Below are 11,691 nucleotides of genomic sequence, written 5' to 3'. Positions count from 1 at the left end.
AGTGTCCTTTGCCTAACAGAAGCTTTGCAGTTTTATGAGATCCCATTTGTCGATTCTTGATTTTAGAGCGTAAGCCATTGGTGTTTTGTTTAGGAAATTTTTTCCAGTGCCCATGTGTTCCAGATGCTTCCCTAGTTTTTCTTCTATTAGTTTGAGTGTGTCTGGTTTGATGTGGAGGTCCTTGATCCACTTGGACTTAAGCTTTGTACAGGGTGATAAGCATGGATCGATCTGCATTCTTCTACATGATGACCTCCAGTTGAACCAGCACCATTTGCTGAAAATGCTATCTTTTTTCCATTTGATGGTTTTGGCTCCTTTGTCAAAAATCAAGTGCCCATAGGTATGTGGGTTCATTTCTGGGTCTTCAATTCTATTCCATTGGTCTATCTGTCTGTCTCTGTACCAATACCATGCAGTTTTTATCACTATTGCTCTGTAATACTGCTTGAGTTCAGGGATAGTGATTCCCCCTGAAGTCCTTTTATTGTTGAGGATAGCTTTAGCTATCCTGGGTTTTTTGTTATTCCAGATGAATTTGCAAATTGTTCTGTCTAACTCTTTGAAGAATTGGATTGGTATTTTGATGGGGATTGCATTGAATCTGTAGATTGCTTTTGGTAAAATGGCCATTTTTACTATATTAATCCTGCCAATCCATGAGCATGGGAGATCTCTCCATCTTCTGAGGTCTTCTTCAATTTCCTTCTTCAGTGTCTTGAAGTTCTTATTGTACAGATCTTTTACTTGCTTTGTTAAAGTCACACCGAGGTACTTTATATTATTTGGGTCTATTATGAAGGGTGTCGTTTCCCTAATTTCTTTCTCGGCTTGTTTCTCTTTTGTATAGAGGAAGGCAACTGATTTATTTGAGTTAATTTTATACCCAGCCACTTTGCTGAAGTTGTTTATCAGCTTTAGTAGTTCTCTGGTGGAACTTTTGGCATCACTTAAATATACTATCATATCATCTGCAAATAGTGATATTTTGACTTCTTCTTTTCCGATCTGTATCCCCTTGACCTTCTTTTGTTGTCTGATTGATCTGGCTAGAACTTCAAGAACTATATTGAATAAGTAGGGAGAGAGTGGGCAGCCTTGTCTAGTCCCTGATTTTAGTGGGATTGCTTCAAGTTTCTCTCCATTTAGTTTAATGTTAGCAACTGGTTTGCTGTATATGGCTTTTACTATGTTCAGGTATGGGCCTTGAATTCCTATTCTTTCCAGGACTTTTATCATGAAGGGGTGTTGAATATTGTCAAATGCTTTCTCAGCATCTAATGAAATGATCATGTGGTTTTGTTCTTTCAGTTTGTTTATATAATGGATCATGTTGATGGTTTTCCGCATATTAAACCATCCCTGCATGCCTGGGATGAAGCCTACTTGATCATGGTGGATGATTGTTTTGATGTGCTCTTGGATTCGGTTTGCCAGAATTTTGTTGAGTATTTTTGCGTCGATATTCATAAGGGAAATTGGTCTGAAGTTCTCTTTCTTTGTTGTGTCTTTGTGTGGTTTAGGTATAAGAGTAATTGTGGCTTCGTAGAAAGTATTCGGTAGTGATCCATCTGTTTCAATTTTGTGGAATAGTTTGGATAATATTGGTATGAGGTCTTCTCTGAAGGTTTGGTAGAATTCTGCACTAAACCCGTCTGGACCTGGGCTCCTTTTGGTTGGGAGACCTTTAATGACTGCTTCTATTTCCTTAGGAGTTATGGGGTTGTTTAACTGGTTTATCTGTTCCTGATTTAACTTCGATACCTGGTATCTGTCTAGGAAATTGTCCATTTCCTGAAGATTTTCAAGTTTTGTTGAATATAGGTTTTTATAGTAAGATCTGATGATTTTTTGAATTTCCTCTGAATCTGTTGTTATGTCTCCCTTTTCATTTCTGATTTTGTTAATTTGGACGCACTCTGTGTCCACTTGTTAGTCTGGCTAAGGGTTTATCTATCTTGTTGATTTTCTCAAAGAACCAACTTTTGGTTCTGTCGGTTCTTTCTATGGTCCTTTTTGTTTCTACTTGGTTGATTTCCGCTCTGAGTTTGATTATTTCCTGCCTTCTACTCCTCCTGGGTGTATTTGCTTCTTTTTGTTCTAGAGCTTTTAGGTGTGCTGTCAAGCTGCTGACATATGCTCTTTCCTGTTTCTTTCTGCAGGCACTCAGCGCTATGAGTTTTCCTCTTAGCACAGCTTTCATTGTGTCCCACAAGTTTGGGTATGTTGTACCTTCATTTTCATTAAATTCTAAAAAGTTTTTAATTTCTTTCTTTATTTCTTCCTTGACCAGGTTATCATTTAGTAGAGCATTGTTCAATTTCCAAGTATATGTGGGCATTCTTCCTTGATTGTTATTGAAGACCAGTTTTAGACCGTGGTGGTCCGATAGCACGCATGGGATTATTTCTATCTTTCTGTACCTGTTGAGGCCCGTTTTTTGACCAATTATATGGTCAATTTTGGAGAAAGTACCATGAGGAGCTGAGAAGAAGGTATATATCCTTTTGCTTTAGGATAGAATGTTCTATAAATATCCGTTAAGTCCATTTGGCTCATGACTTCTCTTAGTCTGTCTACGTCTCTGTTTAATTTCTGTTTCCATGATCTGTCCATTGATGAGAGTGGGGTGTTGAAATCTCCCACTATTATTGTGTGAGGTGCAATGTGTGTTTTGAGCTTTAGTAAGGTTTCTTTTACATATGTAGGTGCCCTTGTATTTGGGGCATAGATATTTAGGATTGAGAGTTCATCTTGGTGGATTTTTCCTTTGATGAATATGAAGTGTCCTTCCTTATCTTTTTTGATGACTTTTAGTTGGAAATTGATTTTATTTGATATTAGGATGGCTACTCCAGCTTGCTTCTTCTGACCATTTGCTTGGAAAATTGTTTTCCAGCCTTTCACTCTGAGGTAATGTCTGTCTTTGTCTCTGAGGTGTGTTTCCTGTAGGCAGCAGAATGTAGGGTCCTCGTTGCGTATCCAGTTTGTTAATCTATGTCTTTTTATTGGGGAGTTGAGGCCATTGATGTTGAGAGGTATTAAGTAATAGTGATTATTGCTTCCCGTTATATTCATATTTGGATGTGAGGTTATGTTTGTGTGCTTTCATTCTCTTTGTTTTGTTGCCAAGACGATTAGTTTCTTGCTTCTTCTAGGGTATAGCTTGCCTCCTTATGTTGGGCTTTACCATTTATTATCCTTTGTAGTGCTGGATTTGTAGAAAGATATTGTGTAAATTTGGTTTTGTCATGGAATATCTTGGTTTCTCCATCTATGTTAATTGAGAGTTTTGCAGGATACAGTAACCTGGGCTGGCATTCGTGTTCTCTTAGGGTCTGTATAACATCTGTCCAGGATCTTCTGGCCTTCATAGTTTCTGGCGAAAAGTCTGGTGTGATTCTGATAGGCCTGCCTTTATATGTTACTCGACCTTTTTCCCTTACTGCTTTTAATATTCTTTCTTTATTTTGTGCGTTTGGTGTTTTGACTATTATGTGACAGGAGGTGTTTCATTTCTGGTCCAATATCTTTGGAGTTCTGTAGGCTTCTTGTATGCCTATGGGTATCTCTTTTTTTAGGTTAGGTAAGTTTTCTTCTATGATTTTGTTGAAGATATTTACTGGTCCTTTGAGCTGGGAGTCTTCACTTTCTTCTATACCTATTATCCTTAGGTTTGATCTTCTCATTGAGTCCTGGATTTCCTGTATGTTTTGGACCAGTAGCTTTTTCCGCTTTACATTATCTTTGACAGTTGAGTCAATGATTTCTATGGAATCTTCTGCTCCTGAGATTCTCTCTTCCATCTCTTGTATTCTGTTGGTGAAGCTTGTATCTACAGCTCCTTGTCTCTTCTTTTGGTTTTCTATATCCAGGGTTGTTTCCATGTGTTCTTTCTTGATTGCTTCTATTTCCATTTTTAATTCCTTCAACTGTTTGATTGTGTTGTCCTGGAATTCTTTCAGGGATTTTTGTGACTCCTCTCTATGGGCTTCTACTTGTTTATTTATGATTTCCTGATATTCTTTCAGGAATTTTTGTGTCTCCTCTCTATGGGCTTCTACTTGTTTATTTATGTTTTCCTGGAATTCTTTCAGGCATTTTTGCGATTTCTCTCTGTAGGTTTCTACTTGTTTATTAATGTTTTCCTGTGTTTCTCTAAGGGAGTTCTTCACGTCTTTCTTGAAGTCCTCCAGCATCATGATCAAATCTGATTTTGAAACTAGATCTTGCTTTTCTGGTGTGTTTGGACATTCCATGTTTGTTTTGGTGGGAGAATTGGGCTCCGATGATGCCATGTAGTCTTGGTTTCTGTTGCTTGGGTTCCTGCGCTTGCCTCTTGCCATCAGATTATCTCTAGTGTTACTTTGTTCTGCTATTTCTGACAGTGGCTAGACTGTCCTATAAGCCTGTGTGTCAGGAGTGCTGTAGACCTGTTTTACTGTTTTCTTTCAGCCAGTTATGGGGACAGAGTGTTCTGCTTTCGTGCGTGTAGTTTTTCCTCTGTACAGATCTTCAGCTGTTCCTGTGGGCCTGTGTCTTGAGTTCACCAGGCAGGTCACTTGCAGCAGACAAGTTGGTCTTACCTGTGGTCCCAAGGCTCAAGTTTGCTCGCAGGGTGCTGCCCACGGGCTCTCTGCAGCGGCAGCAACCAGGAAGATCTGCGCCACCCCCTCCGGAAGCCTCAGTGCATCAGGGTTCCAGATGGCCTTTGGTGTTTTCCTCTGGCGTCTGAGATGTGTGTTCAGGGAGCAGTCTCTTGTGGTTTCCCAGGCTTGTCTGCCTCTCTGAAGGTTAAGCTCTCTCTCCCACGGGATTTGGGTGCAGAGAACTGTTTATCTGGTCTGTTTCCTTCAGGTTCCGGAGGTGTCTCAGCAGGGGTCCTGCCGCTCCTGGGCCCTCCCCCATGGGAACCCAGAGGCCTTATACAGTTTCCTCTTGGGCCATGGATGTGGGCAGGGGTGGGCAGTGTTGGTGGTCTCTTCCGCTCTGTAGCCTCAGGAGTGCCCACCTGACCAGGCGGTGAGGTCTCTTTTCCACGGGGTCTGGGAGCAGAGAGCTGCTGCGGGCCGGGATCCACGGGTGTCCATTCCAATTTTTTAAAACTACCACAGTCATTAAAACTTCATGCACTTTAAAATAGCAAAGTTTCTTTAAAATATCCAAAGTTCTAATATATACAGTCTCCTAAAATTCTAGTGTCTCTACTGGGTTCCTGTAAAATTAAAAACAAACAAATAAACAAAAAAACCCCCAAAAGTTAACTGTCTCAATTTGAGACCCATTCTATGGGCAAGCACCAATCCATGGCACTATTAATGATACTCTGTTATGCTAGAAGACATAAACCTAGCATAACTGTCAGATGCTCCATCTAGCAGTTGACTGAAACATATGCAGATACCCATAGCCAAACATTGGATGGAGGTTAGGAACTCTTATGGATGAGTTGGGGAAGAATTGTAGGCCTTGAAGGAGTTAGGAACCCTACAGGAAGACCAACAGAGTCAAGTAATCTGAAGACTTGGGAGCTCTTAGAGACTGAGTCACCAACCAAAGAGCATACACAGGCTGGACTGAGGCCATCAGTCCATATGTAACAGATATGCAGCTAATTCTTCATGTGGCCCCCCAACAATTGGAATGGAGGCTGTCCCTAAAGTTGTTGCCTGTCTGTGGAATCCATTTCCTAATAGGGCTGCCTTGTCTGGCCTCAGTGGGAGAGGATGATCCTAACCTTTCGGAGACTTGATGTGCCAGGGTGGGGAAATACACAGAGGGGACACAGTGTCTTAGAGGAGAAGAGGAGAGTGGATGGGAGGAAAGACTCTGTGAGGGGAAGACTTGGAAGGGGGTCAGTAATTGGGCTGTAAAACAACAACAACAACAACAACAACAACAACAACAACAACAACAACCCAAAAAAACCTGACTCTTACTTCAAGAAGGAAGATGCAGGACACTGTCACAAATCAAAGCAAAAACTAAATTAAATACAGTAAAGAGTTCAGTACTTGATATTGGTGTCCCATTCATGATCCTCTGGATTCCCAAGGGCCTGGTACACCTTTATCCTCTATAGCATAGGCAGCTTGTCTCCTAGGCTCAGGGTGGTTCCACTCCATGTTTGGTCAGTGGGAGACGATGTTCCTAACCCTTCAGAGACTTGATGTGCCAGGGTGGGGGATTACACAGAGGGGACCCAGCCTCTTAGAGGCTGTCCTTAATGAGTAGCCTATTGTGCTGGGCTCTTCTGGTTTAACTGAGTTATGCTTTCACCAGCAGCCTTTCAAGGTTTCTCTTCAGGTACATGGCGTCAACTTTCACTTTCATCCATGACTCCTTCAATTCTGGGTCTTCTATTGTAACAAGGCTGAACCTTCACTAATGACCTTTCTTGTCACTTCAGGACTCTCCTGCTACACTGTGTCAAGCTTCAGATGTTCTCCATGACCTCATGCCTTAAAAAACAGTAAGCCAGAAGCTAGAAAGAAGCCAGATACCCTTCAACAGAGGAATGGATACTGAAAATGTGGTACATCTACACAATGAATAATACTCTGCTGTGAAAAACAATAACTTTATGAAATTCATAGGCAAATGGATGGAAGTGGAAAATATCATCCTGAGTGAGGCAACCCAATCACAGAAAAACACACATGACATGCACTCATTGAAAAGTGGATATTAGCCCAAATGCTCAAATTACCCTAGATGCACAGAACACATGAAACTCAAGAACGATGACCAAAATGCCAATGCTTCCTTCACTCCTTTAAAAGAGGAACAAGAATACCCTTGGGAGGGAGTAAGGAGGCAAAGTTTAGAACAGAGGCTGAAGGAATGCCCATTCAGAGCCTGCCCCACATGTGGCCCATACATATATAGCCACCAAATTAGATAAGATGGATGAAGCAAAGAAGTGCAGGCTGACAGGAACCGGATGTAGATCTCTCCTGAGAGACACAGCCAGAATATGGCAAATACATAGGCAGCAAACCACTGAACTGAGAATGGGACTCCCATTGAAGGATTCAGAGAAAGGACTGAAAGAGCTTGAAGCGGCTTGAGGCCCTATATGAACAACAATCACAATCAACCTGAGCTTCCAGGGACTAAGCCACTACCCAAAGACTATACATGGTCTAACCCTGGGCTCCAACTGCATAGGTAGCAATGAATAGCCTAGTAAGGGCACCAGTGGAAGGGGAAGCCCTTAGTCCTGCCAAGACTGAACCCCCAGTGAACGGGATTGTTGTGGGGAGGGCGGTAATGGAGGAAGGATGGGGAGGGGAACACCCATATGGAAGGGGAGGGTGAGGGGTTAGGGGAATGTTGGTCTGGAAACCGGGAAAGGTAATAACAATTGAAATGTAAATAAAAAATACCCAATTTAATAAAGATGGAGAAAAAAAAAACAGTAAGGCCTGAGCGCCTCCTACCTACATCATGAAGTTCAGAATGCCAGAATAAGATTCAGTTGACACCCTGTCTTGACCACAGTTTTTGTATGCTGGCCCTGAGGATGTAGTTCTATATTTACAATTCTCAATGATGCTTCTCTCTCTCTCTCTCTCTCTCTCTCTCTCTCTCTCTCTCTCTCTCTCTTAAACTATTTTATTTATTTACATTTCAGTCATTGCCCCCTCTTATTCCCCTTCCCCCACAGTTCCTCATCCCATTCCTCCTTCCTCTTGCCTCCATGAGAGTGCTCCCCCACCAGGCATCCTTCTTCCATGGGGCCTCAAGTCTCTCCAGGATTAGGAGCATCTGAGCCACTGAGACCAAGCCAGTCTGTCCTCTGCTATATATGCTCCAGGGGCCTCAGACCAGCGTATGTATACTACCTTCTTGCTGGCTCAGTCTCTGGTAGCTCCTAGATGTCTGGGTTAGTTGAGACTGCTAGTCTTCCTATGGGATCGCTCTCACCTTAGGCTTCTTCAGTCCTTCTTCTAATTCAACCATAGGGGTTTCCAACTTAAGTTCAGTGGTTGAGTATAAGCATCTGTGTCTGTCTCAGTCAGTCTCTGGTAAGGCCTCTCAGAGGACAGACTTGCTAGGCTCCTGCCTGTAAACACATCATAATATCAGTAATAGCATCAGGCCTTGGTACTCCCCCATGAGATAGATCACAAGTTGGGCCGGTCCTTGGACCAACTTCCTTCGGTCTCTTCTCTATTTGTGTTCCCAAAGTTCTTTTAGACAGGAACAATTCTGGGTCCCGAATTTTGACTGAGGTTTGGCAACCCTGTCCCTCCACTTAATGCCCTGTCTACCTGCTGGAGGTGGATTCTTCGAGCTGCCTTTCTCCACTGTTGAGCATTTTGGCTAAGGTCACCCTCATTGAGACCTGGGAGTCTCTTACCTCCCAAGTCTCTGGTACTTTCTAGAGGGTCCCCCACCAGATGCTGCATATTTCCATTTATTATCCTGGTCCTCTGGGTTTCTTTCCTGTCCCACCCCATCACACCTGATTTTGTTCCCCATTTTTCCCTACCTCTCCCCTCTCCCACTCAGGTTGCTATCTCCCTCTACCTCTCATGAATATTTTGTTCCCCTTTCTAAGTGAGATTGAAGCATCCTCCTTGAGCCTTCTGGCTTGTTAAACCTCTTAAGGTCTGTGGGTTGTATCCTAGTTATTCTGTACTTTTTGGCTAATATCCACTTACCAATGAGTACACAGCATTTATGTCCTTTTGGGTCTCAGAATGATACTCTCTAGTTGCATCTGTTTGCCTGCAAAATTCATGATGTTCTTATTTTTAATAGATGAATAATATTCTTTAAGTACTTTGCAGCCATTTGAGATTCTTTTGTTGTGAATTCTCTGATTTGCTCTGTACCCTGTTTTAAAATTGTGCTATTTTTTTTTTGCTACTTGGTTTTTTGGAGGTTAACTTGTCTCTCTCTCTTTTTTTTCTTTTTTCTTTTTTTCAGAACTGGGGACCAAACCCAGGGCCTTGCACTCGCTAAACAAGCGCTCTACCGCTGAGCTAAATCCCCAACCCTCTCTTTTTTTATTGGAATTTTTAAATTTAAATTTCAAGTGTTATTACCATGTCTGGTTTCCTGGACATAAGCCCCCCAATCCAATCCCTCTCTCCTTCTTCTATAAGGGTGTTCCCCTCCCCATACACCCCATCTTCTAGCCCCCCAACATTCTCCTCACTGAGTATCCAACCTTGGCAGGACCAAGGGCTTCTCCTTCCATTGGTGCCCAACAAGGCCTTCCTTTATTACATATTCAGTTGGAGCCATGGTTCAGTCCATGTATAGTCTTTGGGTAGTGGTTTAGTCACTGGAAGCTCTCTTTGGCATTGTTGTTCTTATGGGGTTGAAAGCCCTTTCAGCTCTTTCAATCCTTTCTCTAATACCTTCAACAGGGGTCTCTTTCTCAGTTCAATGGTTTGCTGCTAGCATTTACCTCTGTATTTGACGTGCTCTGGCTGGGTCTCTCGGGAGACATCTATATCCAGTTCCTGTTAACATGTTCTTCCTAGCTTCATCAATCTTATGTAGTCTTAATGGCAGTGTAAATATTGGGCACATGTGGGGCAGGCTCTTAATGGCCATTCCTTCAGTCTATACTCCAAACACTGCCTCCACATCCCCTCCTATGAAAATTTTTGTTCCAACTTTTAAGAAGGAGTAAAGCATCCACACTTTGGTAGTCCTTCTTCTTAAGCTTCATGTGGTCTGTGGATTGTATCATGGGTAATACAAGCTTTTGGGCTAATATTCACTTATTAGTGAGTGCATATCATGCATGTTTTTCTGTGGTTGGATTACCTAATTCAGGATGATATTTTCTAGTTCAACCCATTTGCCTATGAATTTCCTGATGTCATTGTTTTTGATAGCTGAGTGTTACTCCATTGTGTAGATATACCACATTTTCTGTATCCATTCCTCTGTTGAAGGGCATCTGGGTTCTTTCCAGCTTCTGGCTATTATAAATAAGGATGCTATGAACATAGTGAAGTATGTGTCTTAGTTGTATGTTAGAGAATCTTTTGGGTATATGCCAAAGAGAGGAAAAGCTGGATCCTCAGGTAGTGGAATGTCCAATTTTCTGAGGAACCTCCAGACTGATTTCCAGAGTGGTTGTACCAGTTTGCAATCCCACCAACAATGGAGGAGTGTTCCTCTTTCTCCACATCCTCACCACATTTGTTGTCATCTGAGCTTTTTTTATCTTAGCCATTCTGACTAGTTTGAGGTGGAATCTCAGGGTTGTTTGATTTACAGTTCCATGATGACTAAGGACGTTGGGAATTTCTTTATGTATTTCTCAGTCATTTGATATTCCTCAGCTGAGAATTCTTTCTTTAGTTCTGTACCCCATTTTAATAGGGTAATTTGGCATTCTGGAGTTTAACTTCTTGAGTTTTTTGTATATTTTGATATTAACAATCTATCAGACATAGGATTGGTAAAGATATTTTCCTAATGTTGGTTGCCATTTTGTCCTAATGACAGTGTCCTTTGTTTTAGAGGAGTAGCCATTTTAATATCAAATAAAATCAGCTTTCAACCAAAAGTTATCAAAAAATATAAAGAAGGACACTTCATATTCATCAAAGGAAAAATCCACCTAGATGAACTCTCAATCCTAAATATCTATGATCCAAATGGAAGGGCACCTACATTCATAAAAGCTCAAATAACACAGTGCACCTCACACAGTAAGAGTAGGAGATTTCAACAGTCCACTCTCATCAATGTACAGATCATGGAAACAGAAATTGAACAGAGACATAGAGAAACTAACAGAAGTTATGAACCAAATTGAATTAAGAGATATTTATAGAACATTTCATCCTAAAACAAAAGGATATACCTTCTTCTGGGCACCTCATGGTACCTTCTCCAAAATTGAACATAAAATCAGTCACCAAACAGGCCTCGACAGATACAGGAAGATAGAAATAATCCCATGCATCCTATCAGATCACCACAGAGTAAGGCTGGTCTTCAATAACAACAAAAATGACAGAAAGCCCACATACACATGGAAGTTGAACAATGCGCTACTCAATGATAATTTGGTTGAGGAAGAAATAAAGAAAGAAATTAAATACTTCTTAGAATTTAATGAAAATGAAGGCACAACATACCCAAACTTATGGGACACAATGAAAACAATGCTAAGAGAAAAGCTCATAGCTCTGAGTGCCTCCGAAAAGAAACAGGAGAGAGCATACTTAAGTAGTTTCATAGCACACATAAAAGCTCTAGAAGAAGAAGAAGCGAGTATACCCAACAGGAGTAGAAGGCAGGAAATAATCAAACTCAGGGCTGAAATCAACCAAGTAGAAACAAATGGGACTGTACAAAGAATCAACAAAACCAGGAGCTGGTTTTTTGAAAAAAATCAACAAGATGATAAACCCTCAGCCAAACTAATCAGAGGACACAGAGAGTGTATCCAAATTAAAAAAATCAGAAATGAAAAGGGAGACATAAAAACAGAATCTAAGGAAATTAAAAGAATCATCAGATCCTACTCCAAAAGTCTATATTCAACAAAACTGGAAAATCTGGAGAAAATGGACAATTTTCTAGACAAATAATAGGTACCAAAGTTAAATCAGGTTCAGATAAACCATCTAAATGATCCCATAACTACTACTGAATTAGAAGCAGTTATTAAAAGTCTCCCAACCAAAAAGAGCCAAGGACCAGATGGAT

This window comes from Rattus norvegicus, chromosome 2, assembly GCF_021556685.1.
Source record: "Rattus norvegicus strain SHRSP/BbbUtx chromosome 2, alternate assembly SHRSP_T2T, whole genome shotgun sequence".
Taxonomy (NCBI): Eukaryota; Metazoa; Chordata; class Mammalia; order Rodentia; family Muridae; genus Rattus; species Rattus norvegicus.
The sequence above is the reverse complement of the archived record's forward strand: the minus strand, read 5'-3'. Positions refer to the sequence as shown.